Genomic DNA, 8,668 nt, shown 5'->3' on the forward strand with positions numbered 1-8,668 from the left:
AGCAATTCTCCCTCGTGTCTTCTACATCATGGCGTCACCGGAAGTCCCTTCACATGATTTTCATTCAGAAACAATAGAATTGTCAAAAATCACAACAGTTTTCAGCTTGCTGGTAAACAACACACACACACACACACACACACACACACACACACACACAAATAGTTTGTGTTTGTGAGAAGATAAAAAAAATCTACTGTGCTTTGATGAAGATAAATTGTTGAATATCAGTCCTCTACTCATGTGCATGGGAGTGTAGTTGTTGTGGCCGAGTGGTTAAGGCGATGGACTAGAAATCCATTGGGGTCTCCCCGCGCAGGTTCGAGTCCTGCCAACAACGTTAAACTGCTGTTCCAGGGGAGACAACATCTGCTCCTCCTGTAGGTCCATGTGTTAAAGGTTTTCTTTCAAGGGCTGTAGCAGCTGATGATGAGGGAGAGAGAGAGGATTGGTAGCATGTTGTCTTGTCTCAACCATTCTGGTGTTGACCAAAATCTTTGTTGATACTCCAGTGGTGGTGAAGGTGATGGAAATGTTCCAAGTGGGACGGTTCCATGTTCAACCAGTTTCATCTGGAACTGAGGTGGAGCTTAGGGTTACGTAGGAATTGGTTTGGTTTAGTCCCTGGGAATGTCAGTTGGTGTGTGTGTGTGTGTGTGTGTGTGTGTGTGTGTGTGTGTGTGTTTACATGCAGACTTTCCCTTGTGACAGCTGATTTGGTTTGGAATCCATCTTAGGACATTTTGAGAAATTCTATCATGTCGTTGGAGTTACTTTGATTTACAACACTGGAAAAAAAATCCCCTCCCCTCCAAAAACCCTCCTCTTCAACTTTGTACCCAAGTTCTACAATTCTACAATTCTACAATTTCATTTAGCAGACGCTTTTGTCCAAAGTGACGTACAACACAAGTAAGAATTTAGACTTAATTAAGGAAAAGTCCATAGGAAGCACAAAAGTGCTTCAGTTGTGATTTGGTCACAGCTACCGCCATCTAGTGGCAGAAGAAGTGTCGCGCCCCCCCCCCCCCTCCCTTTTTTTGTTTTCTTTTTTTTGACAGACATACAACATCACACAACACAGTTCGTGCTACATAATCACTAAGTGCTGGGTCTTGGACCCTCTGACTTATTCTACCCCACAGCACAAAGAGGAGAAGAGTCAGGTCAAGTGCCTCGGTGGTCTCTGAACAATTGAGTCTTCAATTGTCTCTTAAAAGTAGAAAGGGACTCAGCAGAACACACAGAGTTCGGTAGTTTGTTCCACCATTTGGGAATAACAGAAGAGAAGAGTCTGGCTAGAGATTTGGAGCAGCGCTGGGCTGGAAGCACCAGGCGTGCTGCTGCATTCTGGATCATCTGCAGAGGCTTGAATGAGCATGCAGGGAGGCCTCCCAGAAGAGAGTTGCAAGTTGTCTCCTCATCAGGCACCACAGGATCCAGTAGGTTCAGTTAAAACAAGTCATTAGAGATTAAAAAAAATGTCCATCAAACACAAAATAAGGCTTCAAATAGGTTTCCAATTTTATTTCATGTTGACACATTTTGTCCATTTGACATCAGGACTGCTCCCAGATCGTCTCCATGACCTCATCCCAGCACCAAAGACTTTGCTGTGACACAACAGCAGACAGCAACAAGGACTGCTGCAGTGCACTTGGTAATTGGATGCACTGAAGTCATCCATTCATGTCAGTGATGTCACTTGGCAGGACTGTCATTGCCGTCTCATTCTAGAAAAGAATCCAGACTCCACATGTGGCTCCCATGATAACTGATGGACCTCTGGTTGGAGGCTGGACGATGATGTTTGGTCTGGGGGGGTTAAGATGGTGGGGACTGTTTCAGTTCTAGTGCTGAAGGCTTTCGCCATGACAGTCAGACTCTCAGCTGTCCTTCATGTTCCCTCAAATGTGCAGTGTGGACCTCACACTCTGAAATTAGCCTGAAAACTCTTCATGAAAAGCAGGAGACTCAGAGTCTCTGTGGCTCAATCGGTCAGCGCACTTAGTTAGTCTTGGTTTTCAGAAATCATACAGCATACAAATAATAGCAGGTTGAAACACATTTATTGAAAAGAATTTAACATGGTCACACACACACACACACACACACACACACACACAGAGCCTGTCTTTGGTATAAAATGGTCTGTCACGTTCTCTCACGTTGCACAACAATAAAACAAACAAAGACGGCCATGTCCAGTGTGGTCCTGGATATGACGACTGGACTGCAGGGTCCCAGTATCACTGTGACAATTCTTTTACCAGCTATGACCTTGGACAAGAACTTCTCAGGAGGAAACTTATCATGGTGGCACAGTGAAGAAAACTGGACCTGAGCTGCCTGCTGAAATCTTGCAGGTGAAGGACAGAGCTCCACCTCTTTGACAGACACCACCACTGTTGGCTCATGTTGTCAGTTTTTAACACACGCGCATCTAAACACACACACACACACATGCATGTTCTTGCATACAGAGACTTTTCCTCTGTTTTTGTTTTTTACTGGTTTTGAACCAGTAGTTGGTTTCTGTTGGTTTGATTTGCTTGACTGGTTGTTGTTTGTTTGACCTCGCAAATCCATATTTTGGGTTCTGGCTTGTTCTGCTTTTCATTTTGTGTTTGTATCATGTGAAAGTGGCATAATTAAGACAAAAGACACTGTTAGAACAGAAAGATCCAGAAAACCCACCAACCAGAGGTTTGTCTGGTACAGATGTGGAATTATTGGCTCACACAATGTTGAGGCAACTGGGAAGAAGACAAACAAAAAAGGCTTGTGTGATTCAGACATTTATCAAAAATGGTCCTTTAGAACTGTTCAATGTGTCATGACTTCAGAAGCTCAAATCCTCTCTAAGTTCTAGTGAGAGTGGAAGAGATTATAAAATGAGAGAAGCAGGGCCTTCACTCAGAGCTGAAATAGCTCAGGTGGGAGAGCGTAAGACTGAATATCTAAAGGTCAGACTTCTTATGGAAAAAGTCAACAGAAGGACAAAAGTCATTTTAGCCCACCAGATATTTGCTTGGACACTGAGTTCATGTGAAATTTAAATGACAGCTGAGAATCACGCCAGAGGTCTGGATATTCAAAGTCTTCAACTTTTGCTTTTGTTGTTCCATCAAGAAAGCCAATGAGCCAGTTAGTTGACAACCAAGAATCAGGTCAAACGGAAAACAACATACAATATGAGGTTTTTCTTGTTTCTTGATGGGCAGCCAAGAATATTTTCAGCATTGGATCATTAAAGTCTGTTTCATTTCTGATGTCGTGTTCAAAAATAATTGCTCACCTAAGAGGATTCTAAAAAGTCAGACTTTCTCAGTGATATTCTCTTCTCAGGCTGTCAAATCTTTTACATTTCCATTTTCCACAAGTGAGTAGAAAGTTGTTACTCTCTTTGAATCCAGGATTTAAATCTAGGGTTCATTTCATGAGGCTTGAACCCAGGATTAAAAGCACATCATTAAATGACTTGTAGTGATATTCTCCTGTTAACATTCCAAATTATTCATTGAGATTTGGACATTACGGAAACATTTTTCCACATTTTGGTGGGCCAGTACAGCAGGAACTGGGGCTCATTCATGTCGTGGTTTAAATTTGAGCCTGGGTTTCTTCCCCTGCAAGATAAATCTGGAAAGCATTTTGTTCAATTCAGAAACGGTTTTGAAGGCAGTTTCTCCAGTTGGTCCTGGAACTAGAAAGAGATCTTGTGGTAGGACATTTATTTTTACTCTATCAATCCTGTGACTCAGACTCAGAAAGGAAATGGAGTTCCATCTTCTTCTATCATCTTCAAGGAGTTCTGGCCCCAATCCAGGTGGAGGTTTTCCTCCATGTGTTCTGGAGGTGAGTGATTAAAGGTCAGAACCTGTGTTTTAGAATGGAGAATTAATATCCAGCAGAGCTTCCCAGTGTTTCAAAGAGTTTTATTAATGCAGGTCCTGTGTTAGGGGGCTCACTTCAATATGTTAAGACATCATCAGCGTCCAGCGCCACCTTGTGTTCTTCTCCATTTATGTGGACACCGTTAATATTTGTGGTCTCTCTCATCCACTGTACGAGGGGCTTGATATGAAGAGCTGGAAGCAGCAGGAACTGGGGGGTCATGTCTCATGGTCTCTCTTATTTTGATATCCCACTTGTGTCCTGTTCTTCCTGTTTTAGTTTGATGTCGAACCTCCCCTCTCATTTTCAGGTTACTTCACTTGCCCTTGTCTTCTGTTTGCCTGAGTCTCTCGGTGCATCTGAATAGACGTCAGGACTCTGAGAGGGAACGACCTCAGCAGAGACTCCTCTATTTAGAGGAAAGGAGAGCTTAGAGAACACTTTTTTGACATCATTCAACATCCTCAGGGACGATCGTTTACAAAGTTCGATTTAATAGAAGACACATAAAATCACACTACATGAAGCAGGCTGATGAATAATAAATCAAATATAAAAATGCTTTATTTTAAGATATAAAATATCTTGTGAATATCTGGGGCTTAATTCCAGCAGCAGACCTCCTCAGGTGATGGAATTTATATTTGACATGTTTACCATAAAATGAGACACATTTGCAGTCCATTGAAATCTACTTGTGTTCATGGTGAGTTGATTTCAAAACATGAGCTGACAGAATCTACGTTTAGGGAGGAACCACCATATCCAGGGGTCTGGACCTTTTTGTAGTCAGAGCCATCAAAGTAGCAGAGTAAGCTAGCAGACATTAGCATTGAGAAGAAACTGATACCTGGAGCCTACTTTTGGGTCTGGTCAAGTGATAACAAAACAATATGACATCATTGTCAGACTGACGCCTGCTCAACACTGACCAAACACCGCCCTATTGCATTGTGGGAAAATTCTGCTTGGTTTGTGTCCATCAATACACACAAGAAATTTGTCTCATGCTGCCGTGACCCAGATTCGAACCAGGGTTGCTGCGGCCACAACACAGAGTACTAACCACTATACGATCACGGCCTCCTCAACAGCAGATTGAGCTTCCATGTCTTTGTCTCAGGTGAGATTAAAGAAAGAATTCTAAGATCAAACACAAAACTCTGAGATCGAAGGTTGAAGTTCCCCAAGGTTCAATTTTAGCTCAGACCCTCTTCAAGGTGGAACCAGCAGAGGAGCTCAGTAGAGACAACTGGACAGCAGCAGGACAGAACAGAGGCTCTCCACAATGGCAGGAGACAGGAAACAGGTTTGGACCATCTGGGCTTCTGTCCACTTTGATGGTTTTTGAAACATTGAAGGAAATTGTAAAAATCAATATTGCGTTTAAATCATGATTTCTATTTGAGTGTGTTTGCTCATCTGTTCCAGAAGCTTCTTCTAGAGTTGAGCCTGAATGAGTGGAGGGACCTTTTTGATCATCAGGACTGCTTTTTGATGGCCTGATGGTGCATCGGGTCATCATGGTCCTCCACCATCTGCAGGGGTTCCAGGACTGTTGTGGTGTTTGTGGGAACTGCAGGGAGAAGCCCTCAGACCTGGAGAGGAAGTCCTGGACACCAGCAGACCTCTCAACACCTGCAGCATTTTTTCAGCTCCACCAAACCCAACATTCACTGCCTCCTCATCATCTGGGCATCAAAAGCAGCTCAGACCTGCTGCAGCTCAGAGACCTCAGCCATTTTTAGGATGTCTCAATGATTCTCCTTCACATGATTTTCATTCAGAAACAATAGAATTGTCAAATACCACAACAGTTTTCAGCTTGCTGGTAAACAGTATTTCAACTTCCATTCCACTGTGTAATGGCCGTGACTGATGTGTACTATATGCAGTACTAATCAAGTACAGCCCTGACTGATACTTTATCTCCAATGCTAGGAAGGATAAGAATGTTGAAATGGACCAAGCAGGAATAGAATCTCAAGTCATGTCAACTTTACTGAGCAGCACTCAGTTAATTTCAGGAAACACAAGACATTTTGACCACATGTCAATGAAGTAGTCAGCAAAATAAATATGACACTAAACAGTAGTTGAGGGAGAGCAGAGCTGGAAATAAGACATTACTGGGAGGGCAATAAATCTGAAACAAGCAGAACCAGAACACAGCCACAGCTTTCTGTCATTTTCTGTCTCAAATACTTCACAAGCTTCAACTTGGTCCAAAACCTGCTCACCTCTCTGGGTGTCAAGTGTGTCTGCACCGTCTGACCAAACTTCATCAAATGTGTGAGTCTTATTTCCTACAGATGAACTCTGGGCAGTGTTGATTGCAAGAAGAAAAAAAGTGGAAAAAATAATGGAGTCTTTGCCAGAAGTTCCTTCTGGCTCAGGCCCTAAAAAGTGCTGTCAAGTCACGTTAGAACCAAGCTCTGGACCAAAGTCTGGTTTTTCAATTTTCAGTCAGTGAGTAATGTTCTATTCATTTATGTAACTCTATCTTACATTGATACAGAGAGTTGTTTTTAATCTTTTAAATCATGTGACCATCATTATAACAGCTGTTGACCTTGTTTGAACTATTTGATGGTGCTAAATATTGCCAGCTTGCTAACATTAACTAGCTAACGTTAGCTAGCTAGCTAATATTATTTTCTAACTTCAGGCCTTAAATTTGGGATTGATTGTGGAAATTGTTCACTTCATCTTTGTGAACACAAGGTTTTGAATTGATGATGTCATTGTAACTGTCTTTCTGATTCTTTGCATACATAAAATTAAAATACAAATGTTAGCCTGCTCTTGTTTGTTCCCTCAGCTGCAGGTTTGACCACTGGTAGCTTAGCAAACTGTTAACCAATGAATGTTTAATTGTGTGATTTTTTCCTTTCAGTTTTCCATGATGGAAGACAACTCAACACAGGTGGTTTCATCACTTTCAGTTGTCTGAAGATTGGAGCACCACGAACCCAGAGGCTGATTCCTGAAACCATCAATAAAACTCTGCATTCACTTCTTCTGAATGTTAAATGATGATGTTTTGATTTATTCTTCTAGAATCATCTGAACAAACCCTCCCTCAACACAGTGAAGCAAAACTCTTTGGCCTTCATCTGACAGGATGAGTTTCTTTTCCCAGTGATTCCATTGATAAAGTGAAAGCTTTGCAGCTCTCACTGGAAAGTCCTGAGGCTCGTCCCATTCTGAAGCAGGCAGTTGCTCCCAGCCAGCCGACACTTTCACTCTCTTGTGTAGGAGTGAAGAACAAAATCAAAATAAAGAATCATCACTCTTTCATTGGGGCTCCTTTCTCCTTGTTCTGATACAGAAATTCAACAGCTTCTATCATTTAGTTTCCAGGAAATGTTGATGACACACTGGGATTTTTTGTTCTCCTGCTGTCACTGTCAAGTGCCAGCTTAACATGTGAGAGGTAGCAGGATCCATGCATGTGTTCATGTTTACAGCAGACAAGGAGGAAACCTTGGAGGATTTCAGGGACTTTTAGCAGTGGTTCACACTTCAGGTGTGAAAGCTTCTGAGTATAAAATTTTAAGTGAGCGAGCCAGGAGTTGAACCTAGAATCTTCTGACAGTAGTCAGTCATGCTATCCATTGCACCACCAGCCCTGTGAAAACCTCTTCATGTTCATGTGTACTTGATTTTATAGACAATCCAAACGCTCTGGTGGCATTTTCAGGGGACACAATGGTGCAGTGGTCAGCACTGTGGCCTCACAGCAAGAAGGTTACAGATTCGAGCCCCAGCTGTGTGGAGTCTGCATGTTCTCCCTGTGTCTGTGTGGGTTCTCTCTGGTACTCCAGCTTCCTCCCACAGTCCAAAGACATCAAGAGGGGACGAGGCTGATTGATACTCTAAATTGACTGTAGGTGTGGCTGTGAGTGTGAATGGTTGTCTGCCTGTATGTGTTGGCCCTGTGATGGACTGGTGACTCATCCAGGGTGAACCGCGCCTCTTGTCCAAAGGCTGCTGGGATAGGCTCCACCCCCACACACAAACCTTGTCATATAATCAGTGGAGAAAAGGAAATTTATCTACACTCATGACTTCATCTGTTTTGAGAACTGAACTGGATATAAACTCTGAGAATTCAGAGTAAGGACCAGGAGGGTGGGACACAATAATAGATAGGAGTCAATGTGGAGTCTGGGTTCTTTTCTAGAATGTGACGGCAACGACAGTCCTGCCAAGTGACATCACTGACATAAATGGATGACTTCAGTCACATGACTGGATGACTTCAGTCACCTGACTGGATGACTTCAGTCACATGACTGGATGACAGTGTAGATGCCAATGTAGAGGTTGGGGAAATAGTCTCTGAGAATCCAGCTTGAACCAAAGCCCTCCTTTTTCAAAAACCCAAACAGCGACCATCAGTCTCCCTCCAATCCTGCACTTGGGTTCAATGTTGCTGTTCCATTTTGCAGCAGTAGGTGTCGCTGTGATACCAGGTTCAGTTCAAGAGTCCCAACTCCAGCTCATGTTGGTGACCTCAGTGGCAGGGGAAAATGGCGCTTCAGTGGATCATGTGGATCAACTCATGTCTGTCCTCACTGCTCCACAGGTCTGTCAAATGTTCTGTAAAATAGTTTGACCACAGCAGAGATGCTAGATTAGGAGTTGATGGGAGTTGTTGCAGATACCAGTGTCCAAAGTCCAGCTTGAACCCAGTTTGTGCCACTTATTTGTCAAGCTAGCAGAGATTCTTTTCACTGCCAAGCTAAAGTGACTTCTGTCAACAAAG

At 42.9% G+C, this 8,668-nt stretch overlaps 1 non-coding gene across 1 annotated transcript; it reads left to right on the plus strand.

Moving 5' to 3' along the window:
* The first annotated feature begins 258 nt into the window (after positions 1 to 258).
* Positions 259 to 340, plus strand: trnas-aga (transfer RNA serine (anticodon AGA)). Its single transcript has one exon. It is a non-coding gene; the product is annotated as a tRNA-Ser (tRNA).
* The last annotated feature ends 8,328 nt before the right edge of the window (positions 341 to 8,668 follow it).

The sequence above is a fragment of the Aulostomus chinensis genome, chromosome 4, assembly GCF_037954235.1.
Source record: "Aulostomus chinensis isolate RoL2024-O1b breed Wild chromosome 4, RoL_Achi_v1.0, whole genome shotgun sequence".
Lineage (NCBI taxonomy): Eukaryota > Metazoa > Chordata > Actinopteri > Syngnathiformes > Aulostomidae > Aulostomus > Aulostomus chinensis.